The sequence below is a fragment of the Camelus bactrianus genome, chromosome 11 (genome assembly GCF_048773025.1).
Source record: "Camelus bactrianus isolate YW-2024 breed Bactrian camel chromosome 11, ASM4877302v1, whole genome shotgun sequence".
Lineage (NCBI taxonomy): Eukaryota > Metazoa > Chordata > Mammalia > Artiodactyla > Camelidae > Camelus > Camelus bactrianus.
Window position 1 is genome coordinate 10,318,429 of NC_133549.1, and position 23,964 is coordinate 10,342,392.

Sequence of the window (23,964 nt, forward strand, 5' to 3'; positions counted from 1 at the left end):
AAACTCCCAGGGCATTGAGGGTCCGTGAAGGTGGGGAGGGGAGATAGGGAAGGTGAATTAAATAAAAGAATTCAATAGTGGTTAAATCAAAACCATTAAAATCAGGGTAGGGCTCCAGACATCCCAGGACCAGGTTCGCCCTTGGGGCCCCGGGGAGCTCTCCCCAGAGGTTGTTAAATGATTTAATTCTACTGAATCACAGCAGAGGAAGGGAGGGGACAGGATGGCCAAGTTTCCCCCTGGCTCACCCTAACAGGACTGCCAAAGGAACAGAGCTGCAAATTAAGGGCTTAATGTGAAACCAGAATAAGATAGAAGCTCTGGAAGAATTTATTCAACTCATCTGTGCAAACAACTTACTCTAATCTAGCAACATTAATCAAACTAAATAACAATTCCATGACCACAGAGCTAAATATACTTTTCAGCCACTTGCGATCTGATTTCTGCAAATACAAAAAGAAAGATTTCTGTATATAACCCACATCAGGAATACCCCATGGCTAGTAATTTCCCCACATGGACTTGTGTGAGCCAAGCACTGTCCGCTGGCCGCTTCTCCGGGGGAGATGCTATCAGGATGTTGGCAGCATCAAGCCCTCTGGGGTAGAGGGGCGGGGAACCCAACCAGTTCTGTTCGGGTTTGTTCCACCAGCCTCCCTCCAGACCAGCGTGGGCTGCGTGTTGTCCAGAAGTGGACGGCTGGGGACGTTCTGGGCTCAACAATGTAAACTGAGATCCTCAGGAAGAGTAATCCTTGGCAGCTGGGCCAAGTCATACATTTTTTTCCCCAAAAGCAACTGGCTCTGCCAAAAATCTGCATTTTTACTCCCAAGGTAGAGCAATGAAAGAGAAACTGTGCCTTAACTTCCTTTCCTGGAGGCCAGCTTTTCCTCCAGTGGCTTCTCCTGGTTTATCCCAGCCAGGCTGAGACAGGAGGGAAGAGGGCAGGCACAGCCATTCAAGGAATGACAGCAATTAACACCAAAATGGTGGACGATTCAACCCCCAGTTGGCCTTGAGGATTAAGTTGGTAGGTTTGACTTCTAGACCTTGAGCTTCGTTATATGCCCATTGTAATATATCAGCATGATAAATGACACGTCCACAGGCACCATGACAGTCCCAAGGCTGACCACAAAAGGTCAGAGAGTGGGCAGGGGCCCAATTCCTGGGAATCCCAGCCCCTTCCCCAGGGTAGCTGGAATAGTCCCACCTGTAGGCGTGTGAAGCTACCGAGCCCGTAAAAACTCGCACCACCACACCTGGCGGCCTCTCGCTCCCTTCTTGGAGCCGGCCCATAGACTCTGTCTATGGAGTGTGTACCTATTTTTACTCTAACCTGAGCACCCAACCCCCACGCCTCATGGCCTTTCTCTTGCTTTTCGATGTATCTCTCTAAATAAATCTACCTTTACTAAATTATGGCTCGCTCTTGAATTCTTTCCTGTGCGAAGCCCAGGACCCACACTTGGTGGGGCACGTCCCAGGGACTCCACCGAGACCTGGGACACGGCTCTCCTTTAACCCCACATCCGTTTTTCCTGCACCAAGGCCATCAGGGACATGATGGGGGCGGGAGGGGGGGCGTGCACCCCGAGGGTTACTCCGTGCAGACCCGGGGTGCTGGCGAGGAATGCCCCGCCCTGCGAGGTCCCAGCCCCACCCATCCGTTCACCAGCCCTTCTCAGGCCTCCAGTTGCCCCAGGTGCTGTGACTTTCGAACATCCTATCCCATAGCGTAGCAAGCATGTTGAAATGCATCTGTATCTCGATTTAAATACTTTTTGCTGCAAAACAATTTCAAAGTCAATTTATAATTTAGCCTTTGAGATTATTTGGCTATAGACAAACTTTCAATTTACTCTTGGCAAAGATCTCACGGCAGTCTTGGCAACCAGAAGGCAGCGAGAGAATATGACCTACTCTCTGCTTTCACAGTATAAGGAAACATGTGAACACTAAATCCAGCAAGTAATGAGGCTACCAGAGTCATGCTGTGTAGACTTTTAACCAGGCTTATTAATTTTTATTTTGTAGCTTGCTTGTAACATCTTGTGGCCAATGGCTTTCTCCTGCAGACATCTGGTCTGCTACCCGCCATGGCTCATGCACCACACCATTTGACCTTGTAATAAGATACAATCAAAAGTGAACATTGCTGGTGGGCCAAGGATTCTAGTCTTATTTTCTACATGTAAGAATCAAGGCATTTGCTGTAGTGTTCACCAAACTGACATGTACAAGCCAACCAGAAATGTTTTCTTAGGAAATAAATGTTTCATTCTTCACACAAACAAGATGGACTGTAACACTCCATCTATAACACTCCTTTACCTGCCTTCCCCCTCCTGATGAACCATGCCTGCCGAGAAACTAAGGCCAGAGAGGAGGACCCGCCATACGACCAGGGCATCACAAAGTCCCAGCAGGAGAGATGGTGCTAAGTCTACTTAGGAACGCCTCCTTGGCACCAGGCGTTGCACACGGGTACCCTCTCATTCCAGCAACAACCGTGCCATTTTATAATTCCTATCTGACAATGGGAACACAGAAGATCAGAGAGGGTGAGCAAATTGTCCAGGCTGCACAGCAGGCAAGCAGCTCAAGGTGGCCCTTTATAAATCAGAATGGGAATGGCAGCCCAGGGCCCAGTCTGAACCAAGTTACAAGAGCCTGATTCTTACAATGTCATAAAAATCCAAAAATATGTTTCTAGGTGGTCATTCACAAAGGTCATTCTGGACTCTCCACCAAAAACTGCAAATTTCCATGCTCATTACCTGCTGCTAGCATGGAATGAGGAGCGGGGGGAGCACCTCCCATGGGCTCACGCTCACGGGGCACTAACTGGGTGCCGAGCCCCATCCTGGACGCCACGCTCCCATTCATCTTCCTTACGACGCTATTACTACCCCGTCCTACAGATGAGGAAGCTGGGGCACCAAACCTCTAAGTAACACAAAGTACGTGATGGGGCTAGAGTTGAACTCCAGGGGATTTAGCACTGGTCTCAGTCATTCCACTGCCCTGCATTCAGATAAGACAGCATCCCCTCCAGCACCAAGACAGCCCAAGTGAAACACAAATGGTGTGTTAACCCTTCCGCTCAGAACACGTCATCATCAGTTCTCCTAGTCCAGGATGGCTGACAGATTCACCAGCTGAGACGGTGCCCATGCACAACCCACCTGCCGTCTACAGCTCACCTGGCCGCACACCTGTCACCCCCACTCTTTTTTTGTCACCCCGACCTACCACCTTCGCTGGATGTCAGGGGAGCACCGAGGGGGCGGTGGGAACTGGGCAGGCTCGCCTTGGCGGGACAGACACACCTGGCAGGACGGTGCCCAGAGCCCGTGCCCAGGAAGTGACCCCTCAGCAGAGGCTGGAGGGGGCCCAGAACGAGCCTGACAGGAAAAATGAGGACACGGTGAAAGGTGGGAAACAGGAAGCCATGGAAGTGGAAGATGCTCTGAGACTTGAGACATGTTCTAGAAACACGACTCTGGCTGTGGTGTACGGAGAGACTGGGAGGACAAGAGAGGACCAGAGGGATGCAGAGGGTGGTCGGGGGTGGAGTAGGGGGGACCAGCCGGCTCCGGGCAGTCCTGGGATGTGTGGAGGCGGCGGCACCGCTGGGAGGCGGGAGGGAGGAGGATGGACCAATCAGAGATGGCTTCGGACCTGGACGGTTCACGGACGGGGTGACACTCACCCACCAGAAACATGGGAGAGTCCTGTGGGGGGGGGGGCGGTGCCAGGAGGTAAAGGTGAGTCTTTGGGAAATGCTGGGGTTATATGGGATACCAAGAGGCATCTGGAAAACAGATGGAACACACACACCTGGAGCTCTGGAAAGGCATGGGGCACTCACAGCTACAGCTGAGCATGACAGTGACCACGGGCGGGGGTCGGGGTGAGCTGAGTGAGAAGGGGTCCAGGGCGCGGGAGACGCCAACATTCAAGGGACAAGCAGGACACGCAGCACGGCGGGAAAAGCCCTGGCCTGGGACTGAGGGCCTCCGGTCCCGCAGCCTTGCCAGGGATCCTGGGGGTCTCAGTAAGTGGCCTGCCTTCTCTCACGATGGGACGCTGGGTTGGTTAAGCGCCCGGAGGTCCCCTGGGGTCCCTGCACGGCAGGTCCACGCATGAGCACTTGGCACACTGTCTGCCTTTCCCACGCACGGTGGGTATGAGCAGCGCTGCAGGTACCAGCCACGAGGATGGAGGGCTTCGCCACGTTTCTCTGTACCCCTATAGCACCAAGCATGGCGGTGATCTTTCCAATAATTGCTCAACAATTAATGCAGTTGAAAAAAAAATCCTCACCCTGTTCATTCAGATCGCTATTACCAGCTTCGCCCACTTTGCAGTGGAAGCTTTTCATGACAACAGTCCCCCTCCCAGACATTTACACACATTATGAGACTAATTTACACCAGTGGAGGCGCCGTTTAAAAATGGAAATGCACTGGATACAAAAGTATAGAGACGCTCCCTCGCCCAGTATCCTCTGGTATCCAGGACGTGCTACAACTGATGTGTTTAAAATAAACATGTTAAGAGAAATGACGCAGTGACAGACAGGGTTTCTTTTTCAGGGACACAGATAAACTGCTGAGATCAGGGGAGTCATGATGTGGCTTGATGCTGGGTCAAAAGCTGCAGAGGATTCAACGCCTGGCATGGGTAAGTCTGTTTTATTTCCCAGGAGGCGTCCCCATCTCCACTTTGCCCTTCTTGCCCCCAGAGGGATGCTGACGCTGAACACGTAATGATGAGCCCACACACAGACGGGTTTCAGACGAAAGCAGACCAGGGTGGGCTCGCTGGTTCTAACTGAAGACTGGATTCTGTCAGGAAACTTCACCGGAGGTCTAGGATTCTCTGCCGACCAGACTGACAGGACACTGCTGCCCTGCTCGACTACACCACCTGGGCCACAGCATCCAATGCACCCACATGCAACCTCCAGGAAGACCCAGAGAGCCTCCACCACCACACCGAGACTCTCCTCCCATGTGAGATGCCATCTGGCCCAACCAGATGCTGCGGACTTCCTGCCCTCCTGCTCACTAACTTACCTAACCTGGTGGTGGTGATTACTGGATATTTCAATTTGGTTGGTTTTCAGTCCAAAAGCTCAAGAAATGCATTATTCTTACAAACGCATACCACAGAAGCAGTCTATCGCCTGAAACACAAATGGAATTAAATCAGGCCCTGAGTGAAATCAAATGAAAATTAATGACGGAGCGGTATCTATTTATCTACTGTAATTAAAGAGTACGGCAGCCCCAGTCCATCCTATTTCTAAGTCGTAAAAGAGCAATGACTCCTCCCTCCCACGCCCCGATATACCGTATTTTATTTATCCATCAGTTGATGAACATTTGGGCTGTTACCACATTTTGGCTATTATGAATAACATTGCTATGAACATTCATAGACAAGTTTCTGAATGAACCCAAGCTTTTCGTTTTCTTCAGTGTAAACCTACCAGTGGACCTGTTGGGTTTTACGGCAACTCTGTTTAACTCTTTGAGGACCCGTCAGACTGTGGTCAGAGAGTCTGCACCGTCTCACAGGGCTACTAGCAACGTATGAGGTTTCCAGTTTCTCCACATCCTTGCCAAACTGCGATTGTCTGTTGTTGTTTTTTTATTAAAAAGACCAATGACTTTTCACAAAATGACCGTACTTTCAGAAACAGTAAATCCCAAAGAGGCTGGTGTACTGAATAGTTATGAAAATGAATTAAGTGTAGACATAGGTTTCGTTATTAAAAGACTATTTCCCTATTATATTCCAAGCATGATCAGTCTCTGTTTCAGAATAAGAGGAAATAAATAAAACGTGGGCTTGGTTTCTGCCAGAGACAACATGCCCGTGGCTGAGGAAGGAGGGGCCATGGAGGGATGCTCTGGTCAGAGGTACGGAGGTGGGAAGGGCGGAGTCGGGGGAGCAGAGGGTCCAGCTGGTGGGCGGAGCAGCCTCGCAGGCACTACAGCCTGCCACCAACTTGCTAAGGGCACTAGTCCGACCCTTCATGTCCCAGATGAGTGATCCAAAGGGCTGGGTGACACTGTGTTATCAACTGCCCCCAAACAAATTCCCTTAGAACTCAGCAAATTGAAACAATCCATATTCATTATCCCACACAGCTCTGGAGGGTCAAGAATTGGGATGGTACTGACCCAGGGTGCCTCACAAGGCTGCAGCCAACCTGCCGGCCAGGGCTGCCCCCCGACCTGAAGGTCTGACTGGGGCCAAGGGGCTGCCTCGAGGATGGCGCCCTGGCAGGGATGTTGGCTGGAGCCCCAGGTCCTCACCGCAGACTCCCCCCCCAGGGCTGCCTGAGCGTCCCCCAGCATGGCAGCCGGCCTCCCCCAGAGCCAGTGACTGAGGAGGGGAGAAGAGACAGATGGGGCAAGAGAAGGACACCAGGACTGGTCTCAGAAACCACAAACTGCCACACCTCCACATCCATTCACTGCAAGTCAGTCAGCAACAGGAGGGGACCCAGAATCCATGTCCCAAGACGAGGACGGTCACAGGGCTGGGGAACCTTCTCTACAACCACTACATCTACCAGTGTCACAGGCTTGATCGCGGCAGAGGAGAGGCCGGAACATTCCACAGGTAGACAGAACCCTGCTGCACCGTCATTCACGCGTGGGGGCGGCGAGGGGAAGCGAGTCCAAGGGCTGAGTCACAGAAAAGGCAAGTCTGCGCAGTGAAAAAAAGGTCATTTCATCTCACGCTGACCTCTTATCCACATTCCAATATAAAGTCTATCACCGCCTAGGGTAACACGTCTGAGTTACGAAACACCACCAAGTAAACGTGCCGCACACATACAACTAGATCAGAAAGAATAAACGTCTCGGTTCCAGAATCCAGTGCCCGGCCCTCCCCGCCTTCCCTTCTCATCAGTCAGAGAGGCAAAATAAGAACCACCCTGGAGAATTTTGCAGAAGAAAAGGGGAAAAAAAGCACAAAAAAAGAATACATGCCTACTGCTAAACCGTCAAAGGCCACCTTCACAAATTTAAATGCCTAATGTTATATTTGTTAACAACGGCAAAAATACCACTGCGGAGGAAAACAGAAAATAAACAGGTTGTTTCGCTCTTCCCGTACTGAAATACATCTTGTCGCCGTGAGATGCTTTCAGCCGACTAGACCATATGCGCAGGGGCGGGTCAGGTTACCAAAAATACCATCTCACTGACTACCTGATTCCTTTCCCATCAACTGTCTCCTCTTGGCTGCTCTTTAATGGCTGTTCTGTGATCACCCCCACCGCAACCGCTCCGTACAGCAGATCTTCCAGTTTGGGGGAGGAGGGCAAAGGCCAAGGTTGTCAGATCTGTTACAGAGATGTGGTCCTTTCTAGTTCCACAGCCCATTTCTTGGGCGCACCTGCCAAGCGAAGACCCTGAAAACTAATAAACGGTGTGCTTGAAAGCAAAGTTTCAAGAGTGGACTGAGTTTCCAGCTAAAACCCAAGGCCTCCCAATCTCACTTCCCTTCTCACCGTAAAGTGACCAGGGCAGAGCCACGCGGACTGCCCGCTGTTCTAATCCCCACCAGGTGGGGCAGGGGAATTACCTGTTTTACCAGAGGATAAAAAAAGGCTAATCGAAGGTGTCACTATCTAAACTTCTCCTTTTTTTTTTTTTGTCTTCCTATTTTATTTTATTTTTCATGTATTTTTATTGAAGTATATTCAGTTTACAACGTTGTGTCAATTTCCGGTGTACAGCACAGTGCTTCAGTCACATGGGAACATACATATATTCGTTTTCATATTCTTCTTCACCATAAGTTACAAGATATTGAATATAGCTCCCTGTGCTCTACAGTAGTTAGTATCTGCAAATCTCCAACTCCCAATTTATCCCTTCCCACCCGCTTCCCCCACTGGTAACCATGAGTTTACTTTCTATGTCTGTGAGCCTGTTTCTGTTTTGTAAATAAGTTTGTCTTTTTTAGTTTCCACATATAAGTGATATCATATGGTATCTATCTTTCTCTTTCTGGCTTCCTTCACTTAGAATGACATCTCCAGGTCCATCCATGTTGCTGCAAAAGGCATTATTTTATTATTTGTTTATGGCTGAGTAGTGTTTCATTGTATAAATATACCACAACTTCTTTATCCAGTCATCTGTCAATAGACATTTAGATTGTTTCCATGTCTTGGCTATTGTAAACAGTGCTGCTGTGAACATTGGGGTGCATGGATCTTTTTGGATATATGCCCAGGAGTGGGACTGTGTGATCATATGGTAAGTCTTAAGCTTCTACTTTCTAAACAGGGCGTGTAACCCACTAGCCAGCTGACAAAGGCAGTTGTCACTCACTGGGAGAGGGTCCTGAGAATAGAAGGCTGAGTGCTGGGGGTGGGGGGCCCATGAGCCAGGCGAGGCATCAGGTCACCCAACCTCCGCCAAACTTCTCCAAAAACCAGAGCCTGGAGTCTGCAGACACTGACATCTGTGCTTTTATAAAAGACGACGGTTTCTGCTTCTAAATAAGAGTCCCCACTGAAACAGCGACTCGGCTTAGGGGGAAGAATGCTGTCTTCCCTCCTCGGCGTCACTGGAACAGGAAGGGGGTACAATGTCCCTTAGAGGCCAGACCCCGGCTGGGCTCAGTCCCTCAAAGGCTTCTGAACCCGCACCCTGTGCGGGGCAGGGGCGAGCACTTCCCCCACCCCGCCCGCTTCCACCACTGAGGGAGGAGCTGGTGGAACAAGGCGGAGGCGTGAGCTCCCAGAAGCCAGCCTCTACTCGGGTCACAGTCACAGAGATGAAGGCTGAGGAATCCGGATCTGGGCCGTGCAGCAAGTGAGGGGGCAAGACGCAAAGGCCAGCCTCCTGGCTCCCTCCAGGGGCCTGGGCCACCCCAGCCCGCTTCATCACAACCTCTGGGCACAGGGCCAGACCTTGGGTGGTTCCTAGAAGCTCCCCAGGCAGCTCTAAGGTACAGAGTTCAGAACCAGTGGCCTCACTGATGGACTTAAAAGTTTTACAGTCCTTCTTCCTGCTTGGTCTGTAAAACTCAACGTTGCTAAGATGCGAAGAGGGCATGTGTCCACTGTGGGTTCATACGGAATCACTTGCTCACAAATAAAACGTCTGTTATGATAAAGGTCATCGCTTTGTTTGTTTCACTGTGTGCCGTCGGAGAAAAGCGGGCTGTGAGAAACACCACGGGGCTGCTGGATGCTTGGGAGCTGTAACAATCATTTGAACAGAAGTCAAGAGCTGCAATAACACAGTTACTGATCCTCCACTATTTGACTTTTCTAACAAGCAGGGGGGCTGGTGCCCCACCTGCAAGCTTGCTGCCTACTCCGTCAGCCAGCTGCCTTCATTTAGTGACAATCCTCCGGTCTGAATCCTGGGGGCTGCACAGATGAAATGGCCACGGTGACGCGGGCTGCTTGATCTAGAAAATCGACACGTGGTGTACGAGGAGGCAAGGTCTGGACACGTGCCGCTGGCCTGGCAAGTGGTCCCGGCCCATCTCCATCACCCTAGGCTGCCCAGATGCCGCTCTGGGGCTCGGTTTCCCGATATGTAACATCGAAACTGAAAAACACCTCTCTCCCACCCCTGAAATGATGTAACCGGCAAGTCCCTGTTGAACCACAAGGCGTCGCACAAGTTGGACGTTCAGTCCCGTCACTGAGGGCTCGTAACATGCCTTCTCCCATTCGAAAGATCCAGCCTTTACCCCTTTTAATTATGCCACCCCGGCTACTAAACTTCCTTCTTTCCACCCCATAATTAGCTCACCCTCTGACTCGTTCAAATCTGCACGTATGTCATCTCTGTGGTCTTCCTCCCCAAACCCATAACTCCAGTCTCATCATGAGAAAATCATCAGACAAACCCCAAATGAGGGATATTCTACAAAACCCCTGACCAGGCCCCCTTAAAACAGTCAAGGTCATCAAAATCAAGGGAGGCTGAGAAACTGTCACAGGCAAGAGGAGTCCCAACACAGAGGATGGCTAAATGAAATGTGGTGCCTGGATAGGGTGCTGGCACAGAAAAAGGACACTAGGGAAAAACTCAGGAAACCTCAATCAGCTAGGAGCCCTCGTCAATCAGAACATTATCAGTATTAGTTCTTTCACAATATGGGAAACTGGGGAGGGGCTGTATGGAAACTCTGTGCTAGGTGCCCTTTTTTTCCTGCAAACCGAAAACTTTTCTCCAAATAAAATATGTGCCTAGATCTTATTTACACAGAAGGGAAATAATTACATCAAACACTGCTGAGCCAACACCTATCAACCGCGTATGTCCACGCCGTCTGTCCATTTTCAAGGGCAATTTTAAGCCCTCTCCACTTCCTCGCCCTTCAGGGAACTAAGGGGTCAATCAGCATTTGCTGGTCTTAAACCAGTCCTGCAAGGAGACACACACGCAGGAGCAATCTCTCTCGTGCCACCATCTGCTTTTTGAAAGCAATTGATCCATCCTAAACTCGTGGGCCCACAGGAGGCAACCAAGGCAGCAGGTGGCCCGGAGCTGGGGGAGCACAAGGCAGGCTGTTCATGTGCCGCTTTGCCTTAATTCCTTGTTCTATAACAAGTATTTATGAAGCAAGACGGCTCTTGGGCTGGGTCCTAAAGATTCCCGAAGGCCAGAGCATCAGGCCCCTGGATGCACAGGCCTGCGGTGATGGGATGAGAGCACACAGGTTAACTGAGCACCCGCCACTTTAAGGAGCCATTTTTGGCCTCATTCTTCATCACGAGCCCTGATTCCACCTCTTTCTTCCTGCAAAGAGAGAAGGGGCTGCTCCTGTGAGGGGGTCTTGGACAAAGCCCCCTCTTAACTGGGGCTCCTCTTCTTGTTCTAGGATTCTCAACACTAGCTGAAGCAGCTTCTCTTACTTTACAGGGACGATGAACTTGACCAGAAAATGTCTCTTTACAAAAACAAACAAACAAACAAACAAAACAAAACAAAAAAAACAAACCCCAACCCTCCCAAAAAGTCTTTTAGAAAAGTTTCCCCTGTGACTTATGCAGAAGTCAGTTTTTTAATTATTAAAAAAATAATAATTCCCAATAGATGAGGGGAGAAGTGGCAGGAGAGAGGTTCAGCGGGCAGTCACCTGGCAGGGCACTGAGCCACGCTGCAGGGAGAGGCAGGGGGCGTCCTCGCCGGCCTCGTACCGCCACGATCTCCCCACCGCCTCCAGACACCACACCCACGCCGCCCCATCTGCCCCACCCCAGTAACCTCCAGGCCTCCTCCAGGCTCGGCAGCACCCTGACTTCAAGGTCAATGTCCCAGCAAAGCCGCTTCCCCACCTGGCCTGGGCTCCCAGGCGTAGGTCTCATAGAACTGGGCTGCAGTGCCAGGCTGTCACCACTAGGTGACACCACCTTGCACTACATTCACTGATTAAATCCCTCCCACCAGGGGCCCCAAGGTCCGGAACACTGATTGTTCCTTCCTCGCTCTGCTCTGTGACCACGCGAGTCACAACTGGCTGCAGGAAAAGATGGGTAGGAATCCTCCATGGACACCAGATCCTGAGTCTGTGAAGAGCATCTCCAGGAGAAAAGTAGGTCGTAGAATGACGGACTAAGGGCTCCCGGGGGCCCAGGGCTAGCAACAAAATGAACAATTTGTAATTAAGCTTCCCCCTTCTCTAATCACAAATCATCACACAGTCAGAAATTCCTGATCGCTCAGCCCCGGAGCCCCCACCAAGTGGTGGGGGGTGCCTGTCATTCACTGAACACCCACCAGGCCAGGAACAGGCGCTGGTGTCACCTTGTAACTCCTCACAGCTGCCCACCCAGGCAGATGCAGGACCTCTTTCCCACCCTTGCAGTGAACTCCCCCTGCTCTTCAAAGGGAAGAGTCTCAGTTTGCGAACAGCGTAGATGTCAACTCACTTCTCTTCTGATGCAATCGGAATCAGAGAGACCTGCCTGTGGGGAAAAGGGAAGACGTGGGGAAGTCAGGGGAGGGGAGGAAACTTCCCCAGAACAGCCCTGGAGAGAAGCGGGCAGGGCACCCAGCACGTGTCCACGGTCAAGGCCAGGCCAAGGCTGAGCAGGTGTTTGAAAAATATCTGGTAATTCATGTCAAGGTCTGCAGGTAAAACCAAGGTGACCACGTGGATTCTCTATTTTTTTTTTTAAAGAAAATTACTGAATGTGTCTGGAGGACCAGAAACACCGTGTATGAGGCACATCTCAGAAAATGAACATCAGCAATAACCAAGGAAAATAAACTCCCAAGCACCTCAGTGGGAGGGCAGAGAAATTTTCTGAGGTTTCTAGCAAATGAGCAGCAGTAAACGGGAACCTTAAGCATTTTTCTTAATTGAAAATTTACATGTTATTATTAACATTCTCTTGATTTGGGGGTTGGGAGGGTATAGCTCAGTGGCAGAGTGCATGCTTAGCATGCACGAGATCCTGGGTTCAATCCCCAGTCCCTCCATTAGATAAATAAACAATGAATAAACCTAATTACCTTCCCCCACAGCCCCCCCCCCCAAAACCCAACATTCTCTTGATTTAGAGGTCAATGGCTATTTGCTATGTGGATATTATCCCAAAACCCCAGAAGAGTTGTCCTCACTCTGTTTCTCTCAGAAGGTCTTTATTTCATTAATTACAGATTCCTCGTTCACAACGGATTCGTGCCAAGAGAATACTCAGGCGTCGTGAGCCCATCTGACAGATAAGTGAACACCTGGGGGTTGATGTGGTACCACCAGAGCCTGGATTCCACCTGAGCCTGTTCCAAAATTATTTTTCCCCCCACGGCTCCAAGCTGTCTTCCTGGAAGGTTATTTAGATCAGATTCCAGAAGCCGGGTGGAGCATTCCCTTCCAATCCCTGAAGACAGCGATGTGTAGCAGGACTCTGCACAGAGAGACCTGCCCCCAGGAGCAGGGACAGCCCAGCTCCACCAGGCACTGGCCGCCAGCAGGCTCTGGGACGGTCCCGGTCAGGGACAAGCGGCTCGATTTTTTACCTCTGACACACTTATCTGCATATCCATTCTCTGCCTGGGACATTTTCTACACAATTCCAGTATGTGCTATTACAACATGGGCTACAGATGTTTCGCCATCTTATTTAAAACCAAAAGGATAGACTGTAAATTGGTTGAACTTGACTGGAAAGCAATCTGGCACCACGTACCAAGAACAGGAAAGACACGTAGCCTTTAAAAGGGCAGAAAAATTTCATTTCCGTGAATTTATCCTCATGAACTAACCCAAACTAAGGAACAAATTCCACACATCGGTGTTGCAGCATTGTTTATAAGAGAAAAAGAAGAAGAAACTTAAATATTCACCAACAAGAGGTTAGTTAAATTACATTACAGCTCCTCAAAAGAATATTATGCAGCCATTAAAATTATAATAACCAAGATTACACAACCATATGCAAAATGCATATAATACTTCAAATGGAAAAGCAGGAGACAAAATTTTATGTACACAATAAAACAAGCTATTAAAAAAAGTATCCATATGGATTAGTCTGGAATGAAATGCACTAAAAGAAAAATGGCTGTGTTGAGAGTGGAAAATGATGAGTGTTGTCTCTGCTTCTCAGACTTCCTGACACATGTTTACATTACCTTCAAGAATAATAAATTTTAACAGACGTGTTTAGGTTGGAAGTTCAAACCCATGCACCATTGCGCATCATGAGGGCATGAGGCCCACACCTGGCCTGAGGCGAGAACGCTGTCCAAGGTGCCACAGGGGCCGCTTCTAGATGCAGGAGTGAGGTGGAGGCACCATCCCAGAAGCCAGGGAGGCCTCCCCTCCCGCTGGCAGTGGAGAAAGGGCCCGGAGAGGGTGTGCTGTCCCGAGCAGGGCTCGGCGCTCCCGCATTCAGCTCTGACAGGCCCACCTCCTCTGTGTCCATCTCTTTACCTGTTGAGCGTTTCTGCCAAGAAAATGGTCAACAAAAGACCAAGTTGATCTCGTGTGCTTGTGGCCATGGTTGGCACTCATCTTCTAAGCTGAAGGGCACGCTGGTCCCTTAGGCTGAGTTCACCAGCAACTGCATGCAGAGAAATCACAGCACACTCTCTCCCCAGGCTGCCCATCCCCGACTCGACACAGAACATGGGGGGACAGGAATGACAATGACAGTGACGCCCCCTCCGTGGAACTGACATCCCCCGGGAGCGCCCAGCGTGTGGCGAACGGCAGAGCGGCTGCGTGTGTGTATCTGTCATTCTTCCCGGCAACCTCGGGGGCAGTAGTGAAGTCCCATTTCTAAGACGAGAAAACTGAGAGTCAAAGAGACAGAATCAAGGGCAAGCAGCAAAGAGCCAGGGGGGGCACCAGGGTCACAGCCAGGTCAGACTTACCCAGAGTCACGCTCTGTCCACGATGCCAGGCCAGCTGTGGGCTGGACTGATGGGCCCCTGCCCTCCCAGGTATTTACAATAACTAAACCCCGCTCACCTGCCTGAAGTATCCGGCCCACTGAGGACAGACTGCCCTTCCACTTGTCTTCTCTTATTCAACTTCAGACAATTACAATCTTACACTAACACCTGTTTCCCAAGGTTGCTTTTCCTGCCCACACACTTTATCTTGTTTATTAAGGAGAAAGCGGGGGTGAAGGTGGCCGGCTGCAAGGAACTCAGGCTTTGCAGGCAAATTCAGATTCCTGCCCTGGATCTCAGAGCAACAGGAATCATGATTTCTACCCATGGGGCCGCTGTAAGAATCTGACGCAGTAACACGTGATGGACGACGCTGCTAGTCTGGCACATAGCAGGTTCTCAATAGAAAGTGAGCCCCTGTGCCACACGACAGCCTTAGAAGTTGTAAGGCACTCTGTTCTCTGCAGAGAAAAATAAAGCACAGAAAATCACCTGAGTTACCCAAGATTCCACAGTTCTGAACGACCAGTCACAAGACTCCTTCCCACTGCGGACCCGGAGAGTCTGCGGAACTCAGGAATCACCACCAAGATACACCGGCCCCATGGCGTTTGCCTAAGTGGTGCCTGCAGCTTGCCACCGCTGCACAGGGAAGTCTGCGAGTCTGGACTGCCCAGGCGGTGGCGGAGAAGGACGCAGTGCTCACCCTCTCCCACAAACATGACAAAACCTACGTCTCTATACGGAACAATCCGCACAAAAGACCTACTGAACCCCAGCAGAACATCTCTTAGTATTGAAACTACAAGACAAGCCAGTTTCTACTGTACAGCACAGAGAACTGTATTCAACATCCTGCAGTAACTTATAATAAAAAAAGAATATGAAAACGAGTACATGTATGCATATGTATGACCGAAACATTGTTCTGTTTACCAGAAATTGACACAACATCGTAAACTGACTCTACTTCAATGAGAGCAAAAAGAACTCCCCCCAAAAAGGTCTGAGAATGTAACCACCTTTACTGACATGGTTATTTTTAAATGATGAGCTCCAAAGAGCACGCTGACCTGTTGCTCTCTATAAGCCAAAGGTTCATGAACTTTCTAAATTATCAATCTCTCCAATTCTCAGTAGCATTAGGCAGAATGCTAGATTTTGAGAGGATTAAAGAAATAGATGGAATACTCTGAACACAGTAGGTGTTCAGACATAAGAGCCTCATCCTAGCACCTTGAGGATGTGTTGGACCAGATGAGTTAAGCACCAGAAGGAACGTATTGGGAAGAAGGTCGGCCTTCCATGGCTGTGAAACACAGCAAAGCTGACCTGAGGCAAACCAAGCGGAACGCCAAGCTCACTCTGACTCACGTGCACACAAGGACGTGTGCACAACAGTGTGGGAATCCTGAGCCTTCCCGGCAGAACCAGTGAACTGGGGCCGCCAGGATTTATTTTTAAAGAAATTTTGCTCGTTTGAGCCTTCCCGAACGTTTATACCCCTTATTCTTCCAAGAGGGATTCGGTAGCTTAAAACAAAAGATCTAAGTAGAAACGCAAAAGAAATGGAACATCAAGGTTGAGGAAATGCGGAAGCAAAAATGCCGCGGTCGACTGGAATTTTAACTCGGCCTCCCGCAGACAGAAGTAAAAGTAACAGGAAGAAGAAACAAGATGTAACAAGAACCAGTGATGGGCAAGGAACCTGCCAAAGGCAAAAAAGACACAATCTAAGCAAGAATCCCAGTTCAGACCAGACTCTGAAGGCCAGGCCTCAACTAGCCACGTTCTCGTCATCCAGGTCAAGTCATTAGTACCTTAACATCAGGGACTGGATCTCTGGTGGGAAGTCCTAAAATCTGTCACGGGAAGAACGGACTTGGAGTAAAGGATGACAGCGGATTTAAAATACTGCATTTCTTTGCTGCTCCTTCTGCAGGGAGCTGGAGTCGCGGGCCCTGGCCCTCGTGGACTCTGGACGTGGCCTTGTGACTTGCTTTGGCCGAGTAGATGTCGGCAACCACAAGGCACGGAGGGGCTTGCAGGCGCCTGTGCACTGGGCTGCCCTCTCAGAACGCGGCCCTGAGACCACTATGTGCAAGGAAGCTGGCCTAGGCCACCAGACTTACGAGGCCACCCAGGGAGCAGAGGCGCCCCAGGCAACAGCCAGCAATACTGCTGGGACCTGTGATCGAGGTCATCTTGGACCAAACAGCCGACTCAGTGGTCATCTGACTGCAGGGACACATGTAAGCCTTGGGGAGACCAGCAAAGAACTGTCCAGCCAACCCTCCGCATTGCGAGAAGTCGTAAATGACTCCTGCTCCAGGCCACTGTGTTCAGGGTGCTCTGCAAGGCAGACCAGAAAACTGAGACAAGGATGCAGAACGAAGTAATACAGGAATCCTTCAACAACCACTTGACAGGCATCAGGAAGCCGACCGAATACGGCTGTTGCCCATAAAAACCTTGGGGGTATGACATGGAAAGGAAATTCAGTCAGAAGATTCTGCACAGAGCAAAACCAGGACTGTCTGCACGGTTTGAGCAACAGCCTGCATTTTAATTACTATTTTGAATATGACACCCCCCACGGTAAATGTAAAAAGGATCTGAGGGGGCCTGTGCCCCAGCAGGGCTAGAGGAGCCTTTGGGGTTTAGAAGCCATCTCTGGTGCAACTCAATTTATTTAAATGATAGACTGTTTTTTGGAATGTTTACGATGGACTAGGTCCTTTTACACGGGGTCAGGTCAGAGATGTGGTGGGCACGAGGCATGGCGTGTGATCTGGGCCACACCTGTACCCTCCCTGGGGACAGCAGTTAGTGGCCACCACGTAGGATTTCTGTCGGCTCTTGGTATAGTGGCTGACATGCCACACGTTCAGTAACATGAGCGTTGTGATCAGTGCCAGCGTAACAGCTTGTAAGCGGATCACTCCACCGTGGTATGGAAGACGAGTTGGAGAAGTCGTAGGAGGGAGGAAGGGAGGAGGGCTCTCGGGAGATGACCATGGTCATCCTAGAAAAAAAAGAGGTGGAAGTCTGGTGAGTGAGCAGAGACTCAGGACACTGGCCCAGGGGCCAAGAGGAGCCATGTGGGCAGGACGGCTCCTGGACTGAGAACACACCCTTGCGGGCCTCCCTGCCAAACTCAGCATCATTCTAGGTCAAAAGGCAAACATGGAAGGCAGGCCAGCCAACTCTTCCAGGCCCGGAGCAAACTCTGGCAAACAGGGCTCAGCCAGGGGCCTGGGAGAGCTAGCACCGCCCAGGATCTGGTTCCCAGAGGCATCTTGGTCCCACAGGTCCCCAGGAAGAAGGGGAGTAAGACAGAGAGGGGCCCCCATGGCCAGGGGTGGCCAGCCTGCAGGAGGTGGGCACACGCTGTTTCTCTGGCGCCGACCAGCACTCAGCTGGCCCTGCTCCACCAGAGCCAGGCTCCCCACCACACAGTCCTCACCGCGGGGCAGCGGTGCGGCCCGCCCGGTCAGAGCCAAGGTGGCCCCGGGCGATCCGGCACCCTGAGGCCGTGGCACACCCCAAGGGTCCCCCGCACACTCTGCGTGTGGTCCTGCGCGGTGTGGAGCCCTAGGGCCCAACACGAGCAAAGCGACTGTCCCCTGCCCACCCCCGGCTGAGAACAGTCTGGCACACCTGGTCCCAAACTAGACTAGTTTTCAGTGTTTTCCTCAGGCCAGGCCAAAATGCAAAGCAGGGACCCAAATAAAGACACAGAACTGAGGGGGAGGGAAATAGCTCAGTGGTGAAGCACACGCTTAACACGCATGATTCTGACCCTGGGTTCAATCCCCAGTACCGCCATTAAACAACAAAATAAAATAAAACTTTTTTTTAAAAAAAGACACACGTTACCATATATAAAATAAGCAAGGACCCACCGTATAGCACAGGGAACTATATTCAATCTCTTGTACTAACATATAATGGAAAAGAATCTGACAAGAAAATACACAAAAATGTACGTGTATAACTAAATCATCTTGCTGTATGCCTGAAACTAACATTGTAAGCCAACTACAATTTGATTAAAAAAAATTTTTTTTTAATAAAAGGGTGAAATTCTCTGTTGGACCCTGGCCTCACACTGCAATGTCTCCTTTCTTGAGATTTTCCTAATAAACTGAAGAGGGCACTGAGCATTTCGAGAGAAAAGCAAAAGAAGGCTCTGGCGTCACGTGCAACTGTGAGAGGTCATGAGACATTAAAGGTTTCTGTGGGGGAAGAGCCAGCAGGAAGAGGAGCCGGTTCCCGAGGCAAATCCAGCATCGCACCCGCGGCAGCCCAGGGTGCGGGCTGGGTGACGGCAAAGCGATGTTCACACATCACAGGTCAAAGAGCGTGCTTTCCGCAAAGCTCAACTGCAGCCGCTGCTCTAAAAGCAGCGTCAGCAACCTCGCCAGACACAGGGAACTTGCCCCTTCACCTACTGCAAACATTCGGTGGAAGGAGAAGCAAACTGCTGCCCAGGCTAGGAGATCGGACCGGCCCGGGGCTGGGGCGTGCTCACAACACCACCTGCAAAGCTCAGTTCTCTCTGGTGCCGGTTATTCACAAATCCGTGTAGAGGAACGAAGCCTTGCAGACAGCACTCACCCAACCAGCGGGGAGGCAAAGGGCACAAAACCCCAGTGATGAGGGTGGCAGGACACGAGCTCCCGGGGGAGAGAGAGGAATGGGCCCCCAGCCTGCGGCTTCACAGCCGGACTTGTTTACAGGAACCCTCACCAGAGGCCAGGCTGTCTGTCCAGTGAGGTGGCTCAAGCTTGGTGGCCCCAGCTGGCCACGTCGGCTCCCTGGCTGAAAATTTTGCAGACCATCCACAGGTCCAGAGTCCAGCAGCGTGTCTCAGCCAGCCTACCCTTCACTCCTATTTTTGGCATTTCCCCCCCCCAAAGTTGGTGACTTCATGGCTCCATTCCTGTCACTAAGGAAGGGCGCCCACGTTGGCAACAGCCTCGGGCCCCTCTGCAGCCCCAACAGGCTACTGTGCTCAGGCCTCGTCCACGTGCTGCAGAAGTGCTCGGGCCCCTGGCTGGGATCTTCTCCGACCCTGCACGACACAAAAGCCACCCCTTACCCTGCCCCCCGACTGCCAGGTAGTCCCGAGGGCTCACCGTCTTTCATCCCATCAGGGACAAACACTCCTTCAAGGCCCCTGCAGCCAGACTCCACCCCCACCCCTCAGGCTGATTTCCTACTGATCCCCGACTACTCAATTCCGACTACTGAATTCCGGCGTGTTCCAGCAGGTTCTCTGTGCACGGCAGGACATCTCACTTCCTTGGCCGGACTCATCACCTTTTTTTTTTTTTAAATAAGGTATACATGCAGTTTGAGATTTGCAAATATTAACTACTACATATAAAATAAACAAGTTTATACTGTAGAGCCCAAGAAATTATGTTCAGTATCTTGTAGTCACCCATTATGAAAAAAGAATATGGAAAGGAATATATGTATGTACACGTATGACTGAAACATGATGCTGCACACCAGAAATTGACACATTATAACTGACTATACTTCAATAAAAATTTTTTAAAATATATGCAATTAGTAAAACTTGCAGTAAAAATTACTCTTGCATACGCAGTGAGTTCTGACAATTGTTCACAGTCCTGTAACCACCACCATGAGCAAGATACAGAGCAGCTCACACCCCCCAAAACTCCCCTGTGCACCGTCACCCCCACCCCCGGCAACCCCGATCTGCACTGGGTCTCTCTAGCTCTGCCTTTTCTAGAACGTCACATAAATGGAGTCCTGCAGGGTGCGACCTTTGGCCCCTGCTTCCTTGGCTCACAGGCTGCACTGAGATCCGTGACCACGCGGGCTGTCCAAGCTCGCTCCCCTCTGTGCAGGGTGCTGATAGCTGCACAAGCCACGTCTCCTCTCCGGGCATCCCCGGCTGCTTCGTCCACTCCCCAGAGGGGTGGTTGAGGAGTTTCCAGTTCAGGGCAAATATGAATAAAGTCTTGCGAATTCTGTGAGCACATACATGTCCATTTCCTTCAGATATATACCTAAGAGGCACTGTTGGGGGCGAGGGTGGGTGGCACACAGGAGCATGTGTTTAAATTAACTCTGTAAGAACTGCCAGTCTGTTTTCCAAACTGGTCCTCCTGTTGCCTTCCCACCAGTGCCGTGTGAGAGTTCTGACTGCCCTAACCCTCACCATGCGTGGTGTCACCATTTTTGGTTTTGTGTTAAATTATTCTAATCGGCGCAGAGTGACATAATGAAGTTCACTTATTTGCTACAATTATACTTACTATGTACCAAGTACCACGCTCCGTGGGTAACATGCATCTCAATCAATGCTCATTTTAACTCTACACAGTAAGTGCTTTTATTTTAAATTCTTATTTATTTTTTTAAACATTTACTTCCATTGCAAAAAAAGTGGATAGGTAAATGGAATTATTGTTATTATTTTTAATGGTTTACTGGGGGTTGAACCCAGGCCCTCACATGTGCTAAGCATGCGCTCCACCACTGAGCTATACCCTCCCCTAGTGAGTGCTTTTAAATGAGGAAACAGAGGTGACACTTGATCCAGGGTCAAATGACTACAAAATTCACGGCTGGGATGACCTTATTTACTCGGTCACGGAGTCTCCACACTCAGGCCCCAGCTCACACCTTCCCTCCTGTGTGATGGGTTCTGCAGACCAGTCATAGTACAGCCCTGTCTCACCTGCCTTCTGTTGCACTTGGTCAGCTCCCTAACTCTCCCATTCATCTCTAGATAGAGAACCCAAGCAGTCTCGAAGTAACCCGTGCCCCTTGTCTCCCAAACAGTCCGCTTAGCTCCTTGAGGCCAGAGCACCTGTCTCAACACTGCTTCCTCGTCTTGTGTGTTTCAGGCACTGAAATGGATCAGAGCACGTGAAGAGCGAGTGGAGGTCAAGGGCTGGGAAAAGCCTGTGCTGTGAAAAGCAGACGCCCCACCTGCCTGCCACACCCCCTGGGCTGCACGCCCTGCCAGGGCGTCACTCAGGGCAGCGGAGTTGCAGGCAGTGTGGCAGGTTATGGGACAAGGTAAAGCCCCCCGACCCCAACAAGTGATCACAAATGCCCAGTGTCCAGAAAGCAGGGTGCAAACAGCTGTTGATATCACGAGGGAAGACTCAAGATTTTAGGAAACAAACACTGGGCGAAAGAAACACAAGAGTTAAGTAACCAATTAACAACCTCCCAGGGACAAGGAGACTCCTTGTCCTGGTGCTAACGTCAGCCGGGTCCTGATAACACCGGCCTCAGCCCTGTCCCTGGAAGGCGCTGGAAAGCAGCCCCACCGCAGCCCCGTCATGCAGGTCCCCGCAGATCACTCTTCTCCCCGGGCTGCAGGAGCCAGGGCCTTGCTACGTACCCACCTCTGCAGACTCCATTCCTCACCCTCTCCAAACCCCAGCCCCACATCACCAGCACCCCAAGGCAAGGCCAACTTGTTGCTCTGATCAGCACTTGTAATCAATGCCCCGCACAAAGCCCCCACACCTCAGAGAAAAAAAGCCTCAACCTCTTCATCGTGACCCGCAGGAGCCCCCAGGCACCTTTACCTCCACCCTCCCCTCCTGCCCCGTCTCAGCCACAGCCTGCAGGTGTTAGCATGGTTCCCCCTGAGACCCCTCTGGCCACCCTCACAGGCCAGTGCACCCCAGTCCATAGCCTGGATCCGTGGTTTTCCCTGACCTGACTCAACAGTTCCCTCCTCTCTCATCTGCAAGCCATTCTGGAACCCGCCCCTTTGAAGAAACACTCACCCTCCGCTCAGAACTCTACGACCATTTGCACGCCTTGCACGCCGGGGCTGAGTCTCCCCGCAGCCCTCAGGCCTCCCTGGACCTGGTCCCTCATCCAATTTCCGTCTCCCTCAACCGGCTCTCTCCCCTACTCAGGCTGGGAGACCCCTAGCTCGGAGCTCCTTGATCTAGCTGTTCATGTGGGAATCCAGTTTTGGGTTTATAATCTCTCTCTCTTAGAGATGGTCTTCAGGTTACAAAAGCTTCAGGCCCACCCAGCCTGGCTCTGCCCATGCTGAGTCTGCGCTGTCCCGACCAGCCCCAGGGACGAGATCCTGTTTGGCCATAATCCCCCACATCTCTACGCCCCATTCCAACAGTGGGGAGGACGGGAGCTCAAGGACCTGCCCCAACACAGCCCAAGTCCTCATCTGTTTTTGAAGGTCCTGGAAAAAGCTAAGATTTTATCTCACATTTCTGAATTAATGGCTCATCTAAAAAGGTTCCTGGCTGAGCTGAATTTCAACGATCGGCTCATGGACAGCCCAGCTGGAGCACTGACCAGGAGGAAGAGGTGAGCTGTGATCAGGAAGGCTGAGAAAGTCTGCTCTCCAGGACAGGGAGGTGGGTGAGGCCCAGCTCCAGGGACCACAGAGAGACAGAGGCAGCAGGAGAGATGGGGAGAGATGGGGACAGCCCAGCTCAGCACGCGTGGCTTCCAGCGTCCTCAAGCAGAGCCCGTTGGGGGCTGCCCTCCGCTTTTTGCTCTATAGATGTCGGGGAGAGTGACCCTCTCAGACAGGAGGGAAGGCACGGACCTGGGGAAGGCTCACACCTGCACTGAAGTGCACGCTCAGGAGGACGGGGCGGAGGGCCAGCCCTATGGGGAGGGCCCTGATGCTTGGAAAGGAAAGCCCCAAACTAGGCCCCACCTGGCACAGACCCTGCGAGGCCACAGAAAGTCTTTTAGGTACTAGTGATTAAATACCACAGCAGTGAGGGGTCTTGGAGCAGCACGCCAAGCGCTAAAACCTTGGATAAAGTCAATTCATAATAAACTGACAAAGAGCACCTGAGTGAGTTTGCTGGGGCCACCATAACAATGCAGCCTGGGTGGCTTAAACCACAGAAGTTTATCATCTTGATTCTGGAGGAGACAAGCCCCAAGTCAAGGTGCGGGCAGTGCCACGCGCCCTCTGAAGGCGCAAGGGGGTCAGCCCCAGGCCCTCTCTGCAGCTTGCTGGCGGCCCTCTCCCCACCGTGTCTTCACGTGGCCTCCCCGTGTGTGTCTGTACCTGGGTCCAAAGTCCCCTTTTCATAAGGCACCAGTCGTATCGGATTCGAGCCCACGCTAATGACCTCATTTTTCTTCTTTTTCAATTTATGTTTTTGCCTCATTCTTTTTTTTTTGGCAGGGGGTGGTAACTAGGTTTATTTATTTATCTTAAAGGAGGTGCTGGGGACTGAACCCAGGACCTTGTGCAAGCTGAGCGTGCCCTCCACCACTGAGCTATACTCCATCCCCCCAGTGACCTCATTTTAACTTGATCATCCCTGTAAAGGCCCTGCCTCCAAATGAGGTCACGTTCTGAGGTACTGGGGGTAGGTCTCCCACACCTTTGTTTTTTGGAAGGACACCGACAACACTCTCTCTGCCCCAGAGATTTCGCAGCAGGGACAGAGCACACGACAGAAGGGCCGGGACACCTCGCGCTCAGCCTCTGGCTTTCCCGCTGACGGGTGCTATCTGTTCACGACCACCTGACTGAAGACTGTTCCGG

General features: G+C 51.2%; 1 protein-coding gene across 2 annotated transcripts in view; it reads right to left on the bottom strand.

The window, feature by feature from the left end:
* Positions 1-23,964, bottom strand: part of GALNT2 (polypeptide N-acetylgalactosaminyltransferase 2) — a 186,831-nt gene that overhangs the window by 83,934 nt on the left and 78,933 nt on the right. The gene's annotated exons all lie outside the window — the stretch shown is intronic.